The sequence below is a fragment of the Chelonia mydas genome, chromosome 6 (genome assembly GCF_015237465.2).
Source record: "Chelonia mydas isolate rCheMyd1 chromosome 6, rCheMyd1.pri.v2, whole genome shotgun sequence".
Taxonomy (NCBI): domain Eukaryota; kingdom Metazoa; phylum Chordata; order Testudines; family Cheloniidae; genus Chelonia; species Chelonia mydas.
In genome coordinates this window covers 57,123,500-57,141,206 of record NC_051246.2, presented here as the reverse complement: position 1 = coordinate 57,141,206, position 17,707 = coordinate 57,123,500, and positions in this window count along the sequence as shown.

Below are 17,707 nucleotides of genomic sequence, written 5' to 3'. Positions count from 1 at the left end.
CATGCAGTGAGTGTCTGTGTGATAAACAACTCTGGATCAGCAACTCTGGCTCCAGCAGCCTTCTGGTTAAACCACAGCCACATTCTGGTCTCCATCAGCCATGTGTACATCTGGCAAGCTGACCCCAACACCCCCGAATTGTCCCAAAACCATCTGCTCTGCAATGTCCACCCTTTCCTGGCCCATTCAGACGAATAATAAGGTTTGTTTACTCATCTGAGGAGACAACACACAGAGCTTATCTCTTTAATTGGAGTTAATAATCACTTTAGTGAAAGTGTGACCCTGGGTTGGTTTAGATTAAAAGAAAGACAATTTTTTTAACGAAAGGAAATAGGATTTTAAGTGAGTTTGAGTATAAAGGATAGTGTTAGAAATGGTTACAACAAATAAAAGTGAAAAATATGTTACAGAGACTAAGACTTAACAAAACTAGTCTTAGTTCAAGACTACACTACTTTCCACCAAGACGACTGACAACCCCCTTGGTCAGGATCTCCCACAAAGTCCAAAGTGCTTGGTTCCTTTGTCTTCTTAGATGAAAGATAACTTTCAGTTTTTTGCCCCTCTCTTTATAGTCCAGTGAACCTTTGAAATGGATTGTTCTGAAGATTATCCACCAAAGTAAAATTCATTCAAGCTGTGAGGAAGGCAACATGGAACCTGGTGATGAAGAAAGTCACATTCTGGTTTCTTTTCCCACTGGTGTTTGCTAAAATGCAAATTGATCTGCTCTTGCAATCTCCGCTCCTGCCGTGGTGTAGAGTGGTCATCTCCTCCCCTTGTTAGCTTTATGGTTTTGTTTACATTTTATGTAAATAGAATACCAGTATCTCTTAATGTATCCTGGAAGTATTTTCAAGGTGGAGGAACCACATTCCTTTGTCTAGGGTGGGTAAGTTCAGCCCTGCCTGGCAGACATACTTTAAGAACATATTTTCCAATATATTTGTAATTTTGCATTTTTCCTCCACACATACATCACACAGTAATATTAATGATCAGTTTCTGTTAGCTTTCTATTGATACCTTTTAGATACAGGTTATGGCATTATGAGTTGGGGTACAACTAACTGGTCAAGCCAGTTGAAACTCACTACCAAATGCCAGTGTGCCCCCAGACCTCTTGCACTGGGGTGCTGTTTGGGTCACACTGCCCCTAAGCAATGTGCCTCAAGTCCAACGTAGAGGGACCATCTCTAAGGAAAATGGCCATGTCTCCTGGTTTTTCATATGATGCCCACTTGTCCCAGGAACTGCTGGCATATGCTAGTTTCCACTTCACTAATCAAGATGTTTTGTTTTATAACTACAAAATGTCTGTTCAAGGTGTATTGCTGTATCTAATACAATTTCCTCTGTGTTGACCAGGAACAAGCAGTCCATTGGAATAACTATCTAATGTGGAGAAGAGTGTTTGGGGTGAAGAGAAAGTCAAACAAGCATAGACACTTTATAAGCTGTTGTTTTGCTCCAGGCACTTAAATTACTGGTGAAAATCCTGCACTCAGAGAAACATGCATCTGTCACTGTTGAGTGAGAAGCTGGCAGTAGTCACACTGGTTCATTTTTTTTTAAAGGTTACTTTTGTATGAGTATTGTATGACCATGAAAATGGCAGCACAAAAATGATTTTTGATATTGAAAATATGGTCATTCTATCTGCACAGAAAAATTCAGTCTCTGTGGCTGATCAGATACTACTGTTGTGGACTCTGTGGAGAACGTTAAGATATGTATTGTGTTGATATTATTTTAGGTATGAGGGTTGTGGGAGATAAAACATGAGGATGGAAGTAAGAGAGTTGTTTGAAACCCAAGGGGTCTGTGAGGACCCATTGCGTTGCTAGGAGTCACCCCGGAGTATTGTTCCAAAGTCATCAGTAGGAGGAGGACTATTGAAGCAGTGAGTGTGGAAACTAGCCAGCTGGAGGTGGTTTTGTCCAGGCTTGTTGAGGTTGCCAAGAAAGGTCTCTCCAGACTCCAGAGACTGGTTCATCATAGATGACAGAAGTCTGGACTACCGAGAGGATAACAGTGAGACCACATTGAGAGAACATCAGATCCTAGGGCTTATGAAAAGGAAGCCTTAGGTGAGGTATGAAATAAGACTTTCTGGGGGCTTGAAATGGAAAGTGGGCTCTGCCAGATTATCAGTATTAGAATTCATGCAGAGTTCATAAATGATAAATTATAAGTTGCTAAATCAGTCGGAGTGGAGCTGCGGTGAATGGGGATTTTTGGAGTGGCCTTTCAAAGAACACCTGCCACAACTATCACAGGACTCCCCCACACTCCTGGGAACAGGATACTTGTAAAAAAGGAGCAGAGGGAGGGGATATCCGAGTTAAAATGTCCATGTGAGAAGCATCGTGGTGGAAGCAGGTAACCAAGATGGTTGCGATGAGCTCAGTTTAAAATAGATAGATTCAGTCCTTTGTCTCTCTCCTGAGACTATAAAGATACCAGTCGTGTTGGTGGTTTTGTGATGTAGATACCTGCCCTATTCACTGGGATAGAAACCAAGACCATCAGATTAATTCCACAGAGGACACTGACAGAATGTTTACTCTTCTTCTCTGGCAGAGAAACCTGCTGCACATTTTTGGGGAGATTGGCTCATCTAATTTTACATCCAGTTCATTTGGATTGAAGCTCTGTGGGAAAAGGGACAGAGTGAAATAAGTTTGGGCTTCCATTCAGAATCACCTCTCATGGATGTGCTCCAGCCTATATCACAATTCATGTCTGTCTCTCTAGCCACTAGCCCCTCCCTTTGCACCCACTTGTAATCAATCCCCGACCTTCTCCCTTGTCACCCCCCACAATCTTGCTGCTGATGGTGAAAGAACCTGTTCTATTCTTTCTTCTGTGGTGTTCACTACTGTGCTACCAGATGTTTTCTGATGTCTGGATCAGTGTTCCTGCATCTCTGCATCTCACTGGCTCACCAGTTCTTTTTTAAATCTCAGCTGAAAACAAATAGGGACAGATCCTCAGTTGGTGACTTCAGTGAAGCTCTGCTGATTTATACCCACTTAGGATCTCTTTCCTATCTTTTAATTTATTATTCCCTCTGCCATTATTATTTAAGTTTCTCGCTATATTATTTAACTGTATCAAGCATGTGGGGGATACAGTCTGCAAGAAAAAGGCTATAAACGATGAAGCTGACATGTATAGCACTGTAATCACCTCATCTGCCTATATATAACAAGGCTAAAAATCTGAACATCAATCTAAACATCCTATATTGCTAGTGAATTTGTCTCATCATTGGAGAAGCTCCCAGATGTTGTCCCTTTTTTACTTCTGACATTCTTCTTCTGTTTCTTCCAAACAGCAGTTTTCCAACTTGCTGGCTCAGGTATGTCTGCGTAAGCATGTTCACCCCCTAACTAATGTTAAATCAAGCCCTTTAAAAAAATGGAAGAGAATTTTTTTTTGTTTACAAATTATTTTTTGAACTGAACCCATTCCCTTCCCATTATTCAGCGGACACATTTGTATCATTCCTTTAAATTCACACCCTGATGCAATGCATCGGAAAAATTACTTACTTGCAATATAAACCCTCAACTAAATAGTGATGTGTTGTAGCATAATAGTCTCCACGTATTTCAAGGGTATACACACCAAGGAAGAAGATGAGCTATGAGTGATCTGAATGGGTGTAAGTACCGTTAATAAGACGAAGCTGAGCAAAGGAAAATCTAAGATGAATAGCTGCAGAAATTTCTCAAAAGAGAGGTGTTCTAGACTGTGAAGAGAAGTGGTGGAAATCTTACATCATGGGGCATTAAAATTTGCGGATAACACAAAGTTCGGATGTGTTGCCAAAATGGAGGAGGAGTGGAATATCATACAAGAAGATCTAGATGACTTTGTAAACTGGATTAATAACAATGGGATGAAATGTAATAGTGCAAAGTGCAAGGTCATGCATGTAGGGACTAACAAAAATAATTTTTGCTATAATCTGGGGATTTATCAGTTGGAAGCGACAGAGGAGGAGAAAGACCTGGGTGTATTGGTTGATCAGAAGATGACTATGAGCTGTCAATGTGATGTGGCTATGAAAAAGGCCAATGCAATCCTAGGATGCATCAGGAGAGGTATTTCCAGTGGAGACAGGGAAGTGTTAGTACAATATTCAAGGCACTGATGAGACCTCACCTGGAATATCGTGTGCAATTCTGGTCTCCCATATTTAAAAAAGATTAATTCAAACTGGAACAGGTGCAGAGAAGGGCTACTAGGATGATCCAAGGAATCAAAAACCTACCTTATGAGAGGAGACTCAACGAGCTTGGCTTGATTAGCCTCACCAAAAGAAGACTGAGGGGAGATATGATTGCTCTCTTTAAATACATCAGCAGAATAAATACAAGGGAGGGAGAGGAGTTATTTAAGTTAAGCGCCAATGTGGCCACAAGAACAAATGGCTATAAACTGACCATCAACAAGTTTAGGCTCAAAATTACATGAAGGTTTCTAACCAACTGAGGAGTGAAGTTCTGAAACAGCCTTCCAAAGGGAGCAGTGGGGGCAAAAAACCTAACTGGCTTCAAGACTGAGCTTGATAAGCTTATGGAGGGGCTGGTATGATGGGACTGCCTACGATGGTATGTGGTCCATTGGTGACTGCCAGAAGCAAAAATCCCCAACTGCTGAAGACGGGAAGGACTCTGAGTTACTACAGAGAATTGTTTTCCGGGTATCTGCCTCATGGGTCTTGCCTCCATGCTTAGGGTCTAACTGATTGCCATATTTGGGGTCAGGAAGGAATTTTTCCCCAAGTCATATTGGCTGAGACTCTGGGGGGTTTCCACCTTCCTCTTCAGCATGGGTCATGGGTCACTAGCAGGTTTAAACTAGTGTAAACGGTGAATTCTCTGTAACTTGAAAATCTTTAAACCATGATTTGAGGACTTCAGTAACTCATCTACAGGTTAGGGGTCTATTTCAGAAACGGATGAGGTTCTGTGCTCTGTAGTGTGCAGGAGGGCAGACTAAATTATCATGATGGTCCCTTCTGAACTTAAAGTCTATGAGTCTATTAAAAATGGACTAGATAAACCATTCAAAAATCTACTCTTGTAAACAAAATGTATCTCATAAGGTTATCATAATGAGGAAACACTTTAGAGAATAAACTTGTAGTAGCCAGGATGATAAATAAGATGATCTATGGATCTTTTTCAATTCTATTTTTGGCAGTCTTTTACTGACAGGCAGTACACCAGTCTGAATGTTACCCAGTCCTTTATGTAAAAGCAATTTTCATGTTTTGCTGCCATGTCCTCTATGCTAAGAATATAGGAATTGTCAAACAGACTAATGGTCTACTCGTCCAGTCTCTCCAGTGGCCCGTGCTGGATCCTTCGGCAGCACATGTAATGCCCCGTAACATCCCCACAGTAACTGCGCAGTACTGTACTATGTAGAGTAATCTTTTTTTGCCTCCAGCTGGGCATGAAGTTCGAGGATTGATAAAGCTTGTGATTTTCATTCTGTTAATTGTAACTGCTTATGTTATTCATCTAAATCAGTGCTGAGTCGAAAATTTTGGGCAGTTCAGAACTAAAAATCAAATTTTGTGTACTGCTCTAATAGAATAGTTAACCTTTTGCTAAATCTTATCCACTTCATTTGCCCCAATAGTACCGTGCACCTATGCGTTTCCAAAGGTCAGTGATACGTTGCGGGAAAGGATGTCCTTTGGTCCATTTTATAAATGTTCACTTTTTGTTTCTTTTATGATGGGGTAAATTAATGATCAATTAATATATTTCCACAAAGGGATAAGAACCCAGTACTTCAGAACTACCACAATTGCTTTAATTGATCTAAAAATTCTTTAACTATTAGGGGGTTGAGAAACTATTTTTTTTCTGTTTTCAAACCCAAATAACAGCCTCCAGCACAAGCCAGAAGTAAGCAGTGAAGGTAAAAAACTAACGAGGAAAGGATATAAATTATAGAGTCTCTGTTTTATTCCTACAAAATGTCATTTGAATGCAGACTCTGTGTTCCCAGTTTTCATCAGCTATAGAAATGCTGAGCAGCTCACAGTCTGCATATAAAAAATATCACTGACTGGTCAGACAAGTTGATCCCGGTTGTATAAAATTCCCTAAGGCATAGAATCTCTCTCTCTCTGTGTTTTATAACATTTCTTCGACAACAAAGTGAGAAGACGGTTTGCAAACTAAACTGTATCCCCTAGTGTTGTGGTAACCATGCAGAGGTATTGTATCTGAAATACTGCAGTATTTCACTATATTTGTAAAGGGAATAACCTAAATCATCTTCCTATTTATCTAAGCATTTACACCACATTCATCACGGTAGCCATAATGATGGTATCTGAATAGTACCAATATCTGTAGGTAAATACTGCCATTTTTATGAGCACTGTGCTTTATTAATTTCAGAAAGGATCAAAGTTTCTTTGTAAATGGATCCCACAGAGTCATCACCTACGCAGCCGTTTTCATTTCTATTATTCTACAGGAGAAATAAAACTAAGCTCCTGACTACATGGGACCTTTAAGGACAATAGGGCATTTTCTGCAGAATTACTTTGTAATTAGAATTGCATCAGGGATGATAGGGATAACTACATTCTGCTTACATAATTTTTTCCCTACATTTCAGTGGAATATGGTATTCTTCTTCACTTCCAGTCCTAAATTGTTATGCAGTGAGCTATTGAACAGCACCTGTTTTCTACCTAATAGGTGGCTGAATTTCAGTAGTGGAGGAAGTGATTCATGTGTGAAAGAGAGGGAGAGAGATAGATGTGTAATTTTCAGAAGCGCCAAACCTTCACAGCTCCAAACTGAAATCTATATAGTCTTCTTTAGTGCATTTGGGCTTTCCAGCAGGATGAAAAACGTTATATAAATGAGAGAGAGATTAATTTATTATCACATTCCTTCAAGAAGCAAAAGAGAATTATCAGCTGGCTTGGGGCACAGAACTGGCTGGCTTGGGGCACAGAACTGCACAGAAGGAGGCACTGCAACATAAGGAGGAGTTCTCCATCTCCCTCTTGATTTGAAATGACTTCTTAGGTAAAACCTGCAGATTCAGGAAAAAAGTTTAAACTGTTTGTTAGTTTTCTCCTATGAGCATATACATCAACTCTGATGGAACGGAGCTGACCTGGTGGAGTGTATCATTGGAAGTGCCTTTCTCATATACCTTACTCCTCCTGTATGCGTAGCTGATTTCCCACCTTGCACTGGAAAATCTCCAGGATAGGAACGATTACTGAGAAAAAGCTGCTCATGGTGGGGAAAAGGAAGATACAGTGCTGTGCTAGTCCCAGATTTGCTATGCAATTTTGTTTTTTGATGGGGCAATAGAAAATGACAACAGAAGATAGTTAAATACCAAGATACATAAGATACATAAAAGACAAAAAGTGACTTCAAAGAGTGGGGTGGGTTGAGAAAGTGCTGTAAGGCTAATATTGATCTCAAACTGCCTATGTATCTTATTTGCACATCCTTGTCACAAAAGTTTTTGAGAGAACATCGCTACATGTGGAATGGGCATGTCTATTTCTAATTAAGACCAAATTCTACTCAGTTACTTTGTTGTAGCTGCACTTTAGTCACTGGGATAATACTGGTGAGAGCACATTTGGACCAATTTTTTTACATACTTATATACCCATTTTTTTCCTCTCAATTATACTGATACAAGGCCATTGAGTTCCGTGCAATTGGATGTAATAAGAGCCGAATTTGTCTGAATGAAAAACAAACACAAACCTGTTGTATCAACAAAATAGACAGCCGACACTGACTCTTCACACTAATTACCACTTAAGTCCAGAATACTAGGAGGGGGGTGATAAGGCACTCACCTAGGATATGGGTGACCCATGGTTCAAGTCCCTACTCTTCCTTATTCAGAGACTCACTCTTTCTTGTGGTTTTTCATGAACAATTTCTAAAGATCTCAGTTTTGTGCCGATGTGGAACAAAACCAAATTTCAAAACCTTGACATTTTTCATGGAATCAAAATTGTTTTTCAGCCAATCCTAAAAACATTATGATACAGCTGACCTGTTGTGATATGCTCAGCACAATTTAGCTCGTATGGATCTTAGAAACACTAATCCAAGTTCACAGAAAACATGCTAGAAGTGTCACCCAGCCCTCCTATGGCAAGATGTTACTAAATATACTAAATGCCTTTAGGAAAAGTAGTACAATAAAGGGAGCTGGAGAGGTCATCTCAGTTCACATAGACAAAGTGAATCGCACAAAGGCCATTTTAACAGGATCCAGTCCCTTCAGATCAGAGCTGTATAAATTATTACCCAGTCCAACTACGTTTTTCAATTCTGCTCGTCTCACCACGCAGTCATCGGTGTCTGTATGAGTGTCACTTAAGGAGTGTGTGTGTGTGGTGGCCTTACACAGTGTGCTATCCATTTCAGCAGTGCACAAACTATAGAGCAGTCAATAAAGAGGTGCTGCTTGAGAGCCTTAACCTGGCCTTGACCTTTAGCCAGGTCTCTGACGTGACTAACTTTGGAGTAGCACATGAGCACTCTTTGCCCTTTCTGCAAATACTGTTTGGGGACTGTGATACAGGAGGGCCAGGAAGCAGTGGGAGAGTGCTAGATATATAAGATCAAGGCTAATTAAGGCGTGTTTCCCTGTAGACTAGGGAAGGTGGCTGCAGATTAATTGGAGCACCTGCAGTCAATTAAGGCCCTGTTAGGAACCTGATAAAACCCCCTGCGTCAGGCAGATAGAGGAGGAGGAGAAAGGACTAGAGCTTGGAGGTGTGTTGGGAGAGTTGGAAGACCTGAGAATTGGAATAAGGGAGACTGCCTTCTCCCTAGCAACTAAGGACTGAGGTTAACCCCACCTAAGGGGGATGAGGGTAAGAAACCTACAGGGGTTGAGAGGGTCTGGGACTCAGAGTGAGGAGCAGACCCCTCCCCTGCTTCCTTCCTCTAGCACCTTCCTGGGCCAGTAGTGGGGCCCATGGCACCCAAGAGCAGGGGCAAAGGGTGGCATCTTAGCTCCCTACCAAGAAAAACACAGTACCCACTAAACTAAAATCTGGTTTCAGAGTAGCAGCTGTGTTAGTCTATATCCACCAAAAGAAAAGGAGGACTTGTGGCACCTTAGAGACTAACCAATTTATTTGAGCATAAGCTTTCGTGAGCTACAGCTCACTTCATTGGATGCATTTAGTGGAAAATACAGTGGGGAGATTTATAGACACAGAGAACATGAAACAATGTGTTACCATACACACTGTAAGGAGAGTGATCAGGTAAGGTGAGCTATTACCAGCGGGGGGGAACCTTTTGTAGTGACAATCAAGGTGGGCCATTTCCAGCAGTTGACAAGAATGTCTGAGGAACAAAATGGGGGGGGGGGTTTGGAAATCTGCTGTCTTGCCACAGGACCCACAGCCTCTCCTCAGATATTGTGCTTGCTGGGCCAAGCTTTTGTGTGTTTTGGCTTTGATGACTACTGCTGACTGATACAGTGTGAGTAAAAGCTCTGAATGCATGAGAACACTAGAAGATGCTCAGGGGCAGAGTCAGAAGAGGAGAATAAGATGGAGCTGTCCATAATATCAAAAATGGATTCTTTATTCAAGCAAACTCTCAAAACTGTGCAATGATACAAGTTTGTTTGTTCTCCCTTTCCCATTCCACCTGTCTTCTCTAAGCTCCTGCTAGGGCTGGCCAGTATGAACTGAAGCTACTCACTTCTGCATGAGCAATTAGCAATATATACAGTGACATAATTTGCTGGCTGCCTCACTGTGTTATACTCTTCTTTTGTAAGATGAAACCAGGGAAGCTTTATAGGTCACATCACTTTATTTTTTAAATATAACCTAAGCAACATACTAGTTTGTACATCAAAACACAGCTCTAATGGCATTAAACCAAAATAAGGCTTTTGGGGAGAATGGAGATAATCAGGGGTAGAAAACAAAAGATGGTCTCTACAGCTCTGCCTTTAATTATGAAACACTAATATAAAATCATTCATAACAGGTGCAATAAGGAAGCCCACAAGGGGCAGCAAGTGTCAGTGTCCGTTTAAAAGCTGCAACATCCACACACTAAACTGTTTGGTTTTGGGGAGGGAAATTAAAATCCCTGTTCTCAATTGGATTCCCAAGTGGGGAAATTAACAAGTAACACACACACTCATGCACAGCACCAACACTTTACAATGAAGAAGGCTAACAGCTCTCTCACTGAGCTGGCCATCTTAAATTTACAGGTAACACAGGCTAATAATTCCGCTGTTGCTGCTATCCAGTTAAATTAAAATCCCAGGATAAGAAAGGGGGAAATAATCTCACATACATAGCAGTGAAATGGAATGTAAGTTAATTCTCATTTTTAATGAATGTTTTCAGTAGCTTGTTCCCTAGCAAAAGTAATATGTGAATGATTTTATACAAACAGAAAAATTGCTTCTCTCGTGTGTTGTGACGTGCAAGCAGAAGGGCCTTGGACATAATAGCAGCAAGCTTGGCTTGAGAAATGTTATAATGGAAATGCTGTGTTGTAACTTTAATTACTGTAAAAAGTGGCATTTGGGATCCCCTAGAATGCCCACCTGATCTTTGTCCTCTCTTTTATATGATGGTTTATCAGCAGTTTGGACCAATCAGGAGCTGGATATTGCTCAATCCTCCACCTGCAAAGAGGTAATTTACGGAGAGTGTGTGGGCTACAGCTCTCTTGACTTTCTAGAGAGGAGGCTGCTCACAGCCTTTGTCACTTCAGAGACTGAGTGAGCAACATTAGGGTCATTCTAGTTCCTTTTTCCTGTCAAACTATTCCAGGAGTGGCAGTTGGGACAGGCAAAGTAACTCACCCCTACTCTGGAGCAGGGACTATGGAGGCAACTTGCATCTCCCCAGTTCTAGGGCTACAAAGGCTAGTTTGTCCCTGATGTAGATGGGTACATCCCAGCTGACAAGCCCTCTACGTGTCTATCAGTAGATGGGGAATAGCCAGGGTGCAGGACTGCTCTGGCTATGCCTTTTACTGACTCTGACATGACTCCTCCTGGCCCCCATGCTGCTCGGGGAACAAACCCTGTGACAGTGGCTCCTGTGCCTGCTGGTTGTTCTTTGGGGTGGGGATGGGGATTGGGGCATGGGATGCCGTGTGTGGCTTAAACTGTCACAACCACAAAACTGCAGTAAAATGGCAGTGAGGAATTCATTCTGGGGTGTTCAGGAGGGATCAAGCATTTCCCTCCAGAGTTTAGAAGCTCTGTTTGCTGGGACTTACTGAAACTTTTCTACTTCTGTAATGACGTTGGGCAATCTTTGGCATTGGCTAGTAAACATAAAATAGCCTGGCTTTTGAAGCTTGAAGGGTAAGGAAGGCTGAGTTGATCCACTCCCAGCTGCTAGTCCTCTGTTCCAGGCTATGGCTTCATTACCGCTTATGTCACTCATGTAACATGCCACTCAGGGGTGTGAATAAGCCATCCCCTGAGCAACATAAGTTACACTGACCTAAGCGCTGATGTGGAGAGCTCCTGCCGCCATTGCTGCCACCACTTGTTGCAGGTGGATTAATTAAGTCCAACGGGCAAGCTCTCTCCCACCAGCTTAGAGCACTTTACATTAGAAAGTTTACAGTGGCACCGCGGTACCAATGCAGCTACACCACTATAAGTTCTCTAATGTAGCTATAGCCCCACATGCTGATTCCCAGTGATGTGAAGGGTCATTTATCCAGTGGTGTCTGAATGCTCCCAATTCTTTTTATGACCTCAACAGACACTGAAAACTTTTCTGAACAAGTAGACGTGAAAAGAGAGGAGGGAATGGAAGTTATTCTGCTTAGTCTGGCTCCTTCCCAAATGTGTCTGTTACAAGGAGTTTTACTTTGTATTTCACATACGCATGCTAAGAGATTCTCAGAAGCATTTTCAAATGTAATCAAGTGCAAGTGGGCTGGTATTCTTATTTTACAGATGGTGAAACTGAGGCACAGAATGGCAACACTGTTGCAATGCCAAGAACAGAACCTTTGGAGACCTGACTCTCATTCTCCTGACTCTAACCACTAGAACATGCCACCATAAGGAAAATTATTTTCTGGGAAAGCAAGTCACTTTTCCATAAATATCCTCCCATTTTTAATTATCTCCTGAGGTTAGAGTTTCTCAACCAGAAATATTGTGAATTTAGCTGTACTACAATGGGGTAGCACAGAGTATAAATTACAGTGGAAAATGGCCTCTAGAGAGCAACATAAATTATACTAAAGTCTAATAAATAGACCCAGGGTAGAGAAAATAAAACAGTAAACAGACACTGAATCGTGTCATGGGAGGGAACTAGCTTCTATAGATGGGCCGAGAGAGTTCTCTTCTATATCTACCTTCTGTGAAAAATGCAGATGGTGACAAGGTGACATTTTTTCAGTTGCTTTCCTGACCCAGACATGACCTAAACATTCAGCAGCTATTCATAGAGCTTGTGCTTCTCTTCAGGCTCCCAGCTGTCTCCCTTAATGTTTGTCCCCTTTCTCCTTCCTTTGCTCTCACTTCCTATAGGCAAAGCTGATGTCCTGTTCATCCTCAGATGCTCCTCTCTTACATATCAGGCTCAGAAAGATGAAGCTTGGCTATTTCTTCCATCTCTCTCTCTCTCTCTCTCTCGGTGGCATCTGGCTTCTTGGCAGAGGTCTTCGGGCAGCTGTGTGACAGCTCCAGACAACACTCAGGGCATTTGGTTAGGGCCACTGACTGGGCCATCTGAGGTGCTTTGACCTCTCCAAATGACATTTTCTTTAACTCACCTTTTGGTTCAGTCACGTTTTTACACAGCTTTTTTATTTTAATCTCAGTGTCTGAAACAGCCTCAGATGTGGACAAATGAGAGGAACGAAAGAACAGCCTAGAGATCTCTTCAGTTCCTAAATAGGAAAAGCCTTTTATGTAAGAAACCTTTATTTTGGAACAATGGGGCATTTTGTTCCCAGCCTGGATGACAAACAAGTCAGCAGCTATTCAAACAGCTTCTGCACCTGGAAAGAGGAGGTTGTGCACCAAATGACCTTACTGAAGTTGATAGCAAAGAGTATTTTCAGTTAGATTTGCAAATGGAGCAATTCCAGGAGAACATAACAGCTATATTGGGTCAGACCAAAGGTCCATCTAGCCCAGTGTCCTGTCTTCCAACAGTGGCCAATGCCAGGTTCCACAGAGGGAATGAGCAGAACAGGTAATCAAGTGATCCATCCCCTCTTGCTCATTCCCAGCTTCTGGAAACGGAGGCTAGGGACATTATCTCTTCCCATCCTGGCTAACAGCCATTGAGAAGCTAGATTTAATACCCAGATGATGCTGAAAACTTTAGAGCGGGGAATGTTTAACAAATGAAAGCTTCTGTTACTAAGGGTAAGTAACATTCACTTGTTCACTGTACCTGACTATTGACATAGCCTCATCTGCTAGTCTCCATGACACTCATGTCACCTTCTCCATTCCATACATAGTGCAACTACCAAGATCTTTCTTACCAGCCCCCTCTCTGTATCTTCCATCCCTATCTGTATTTTGCTTTGCACCTTTGGCACTTGCCATGGAGCCAAGCAATCTTCTTAACTCCACTCCAATTTTTTTTATAAGCATCCCACAGCAAGGCTGGTATCTCTGCAACCCTAACATAGCAAAAGGGGGTGGGGTGTACTCTCCGGTGTGGACGTACAGACCACTACTCAAGGAGGTTGTGATTTACAAAGCTGCCTAAGGGATTTGAACACCCAACTCCCATTAAACATAATGGCATTTGAATGCCTAAATCCCTTATACTCCTTTGAAAATCCCAACCTGAGATACTGGCCCATTAGTGCATTGTTTAATTGCTAAAAGCCCAGCGTCACACATACAGTGCATCCAAAGGGTTAGTAGTGAATGTAATTGTGGGGAAAAACATGCTGATCTGCTCATCCATTCAACCATAGATATTCAGGGGACTGACAAAAATACAATTCCAAAGAAGCTAAAATGCCCCTGAGCTTCTGATGTTATCTTGTCAGCGATAAGGAAACCTCTCCAAAGAAAATATTGGAGTCTTTGCAAAGCCCAGGTGGTGCAGAAACAGAACGATAACAAAGGCAGCAAAATGTTACTTGAAGATTGAAGCAGAGGCACGGATTAAAACTAGAAAGAAAGAGCCCTCCTATAATAAACCTTAGTAGTAACTTTACTAAACAGTGGAAGCTGCTGCTCTCCCACTGTTACTTTAAGGACAATGAAAACTCAGGGCTCCTAATTATATACAGGGAGGAGAATGTTGCTATACAGGCAGCCCTCCACATTTTTGTGCATTCTTCCATGTGCACTCACACAGAGCAGAGCCAAGAATTTACATTAAACACAGGGCAACCAAAAAGGCCCCTTGCAGAAAGAACTTCATGGAGTCGCCAGTCTGAGAGTAATTGTTTTTTTTACACTGAAAATAATCTTCCTAAACTCATGCCGGAATAAAATCTCTCCACTTCTGATGGCAAATGCAGCTTTTTAGTAGCAAATGGGGCAAAATTATTTCCCATCAACCCTGGGAAAACCATGCTTTAAAAAATGTGGTTGGTGCTTCTCCGTACAGATAAAATGGCAAGCTTCTTATCCTGAAGAGTTTATAATCTTAACCCCTGATCCTGCACCATGTTGGGGGCGGGGCGGTGTGCATGGGTCTGCTAGTACATGGGTGTGCATGGGTCTCCGAGTGGCCGTGGTTCGCTGTGATCGGCCGAACCTGCGGACGTGGCAGGTAAACAAACCGTCCTGGCCTGCCAGGGGCTTTCCCCGCACAAGCGGCGGAACAAGTTTGGGAACCACTGCCTTAGGGACAGGTTTTGTATTTCCTTTTATTTCAAGCACTCTGCACACTTGAATTACTCTAGAAATTATGGTTATCCCACTGGCAGCTACTGATTTACCAACTAAAAAAACTCCTTTTTTAGGGAGTCAGTATTGTTCCATTTCACAAAATGGGCTTTTTTTCTTCCCTCACCTCATTGGTAAGTGAGGCCAGAGTATTTTTTGCTGCCTGCTCAAGTAACCTGTAGTTAGGACCAAACAGATAATTTGCAGTAAATACTTACCGGACATACATAGCCTCCTTCTTCTGCATGCAGAATATCTGCAAAGAGATCACCAGCTCATTGCATTTGAATTTGCTCAGGTTATTTTTTGCTAGTTTTTGTACTCTTAACAGTTGATCTCAAACCATTAGTTATAAGTAGTCAATACACTTTCTGAAATTCAAGCAGCTTATTTGCACCGGCTCACATATGGTATGTTCCTTCTGCTCTCCAAGTGGATGAGTTTCCTGAGAACTCTGGTTCCAGGACAGTCTGCCTGGTTGTCCACCCTTGTTTAACTCGCCCACTTAGAGAATCAAAAGGTTCATATTATAGTCTAATCTACTGAGGCTGTAAATCTTTCAGGGAAAGAGTGTAGATAAACCAGATTTTATACATTTTTTTCCCTTCTGAGTGGATCTTGCAACAGGCATTGCCCCTAGTAAAACCAGGGGACTGTAAACTTAATTTATTGGCATGTTGCAGAGCGTAATATAACCTCCATTAACCACACACACAGTAACTGTGTGGGCAGGAAAGTTCTGAGCTGCGTAGGTTGTGGTCAAATCCTCATCTGGCCAATTTAATTACTTCTGTGCAAGGCCTCTGGTGAGGGGTTTTGAGGAACCCCGCTATCAAGCGATGACCCACAACATGTGAGTTTAGACTTTTGCAATTCAAGGTGTGCAAGCTTAAAACATGCTTTCTGTGAACAGCAATTACTTAGCCATATATGGATTGTGCACACAGAAGAGGTTGTGAGTACCACTAGAGGGAATTCATTTTTGTTCTGCAACATTGTTACAGCTTTGTCTGTTATGATACCTAACTACACAGAGGCAGTGCTACACCCCATAATCATTAGTGGACCAGACACATATAACATGGGAGACAGAACACTAGACTTTGTGCTCCAGAAACTCAGGCCTCTACTGTCTGAGCTAAAGAAGAACTTCCATCCACTGTCAACAATATTAGTTTGCATCCTCTTTGCCAGCCTCAAGCCACTAGACAGACAGTCACATGCACTTGAACACAACTGATTTCACGCCGTAGATGCCAGAGCTGGATTTAAAACAAACAAACAAAAACAAAAACCCAGAAGCCAGCACCATTGAAACTTACCTCTAGGTAGGCATCCTCTAGCATATAAACTCAGCTTTTCTTAGATGGTACTGGTGCTGCTGCATTTTAGACAAGAATGTCTGACTTTCCTTCAAAATGCTGCTAAACATCAGCAGTATTCACAATGTCAAAGCTGGCATGATGGAGTTGAAGAAGAACTAGTTAACCCAGGGCAAAGCTATGGTAGCTAATGCAACAGACTTTTCTCTTAAAGATCTGGAGACAGACTATTGTCTCTATCATCTTCCTGTGGATGCTCTCAGGAATTATTTTACACAGAAATGTTTAGGAATCATTGCTGGGGGCGGGGGGGGGGGAAGGTGTTTATTGACTGAAAAATAAAGAGAACATTTAAAATTCAGGTTCCAGAGCTATCTAAGGACCACATCAGGCTGGGAGAAATCACTTCTTAGGAGGTTGGGGGGGTCGGGGGGAGAGTTCATTCACCTTAATCATTTAATTCTTGGTTACAGTGCTGAGACTGCTAATAAAGGAACCCAGTAGTGCCAATTGTGAAGGTGATTTGTATGACGTGGTACTTACCTAGTCCCTCTTACTGTTATCTATTTCTGAGAAATGAAAACCATGATCCTAATTGTAAGTTGCCACTGAAGTCAATGGATACTGAGCCTGTCCTATGTGAGACATATTCACATTTGTAACTCTGACCCAATTCAGGAAACCAAGGCCAGGTGAAATTCTGTCTCTGACCACCACTCCTGTGTGTCATGCTTTTATGGTGTGGCAGCAGGAAAAAAACTTCCTCTCTGCAGAGGAGGAAATAAAGCTGTCTAGATCCCTCAATCTGGAACAGAAACTGGCACAGAAGTGGAGGCAATTTAAAATTTTTCTGGGAGCAACTGGTATTACAGAAAAATCAGACAGTGAAATCTTCTGCAATGATGTATGTACCAGGCCCAGAGGCATTACTGGTTTACAATACATTCCAGAAGGGACAGACGGATGCTGCAAAATGCCAGGCAATAACTTTCAAAAATAAGAAGAATATTGTGCTCCAGGGAAGAATGTCATTGTGAAAGACACATTTCCTTTAGAAAAAGCAAGCTGCCCAGGTAAGACAATTGATTAGAGCTGGGGGGGGGGAAATCCATGAAATATTTTTTCATCTGAATTTGCCAGTTGGTCAAAATCAAAATGTTCCTTGAGACACTGGATTTTGATGAACAACTGTCAGAAACTATACAGGATTTTGATAGAAACCCTGCCTGGTTTCCAGCCAGGTGACCTGCGTGGCTCCTTGGAAGCCCTTGTGGTGGGCTAACATGGAGCTGAAAGACTTGAAGCAGTGGGAGCCCTATCTCCTAAGCTCCTGAACGGCCCAGGCTCTTAGAGCTTCCAGGCACTCTGGCTCAAGGGTAGCCCAACAGGCAGACTGTCCTGGAGCCAGAGCTCTCAGGAAACTAAACCTAATCAGAATGGAACCAAATTTTGAAATTTCAAAA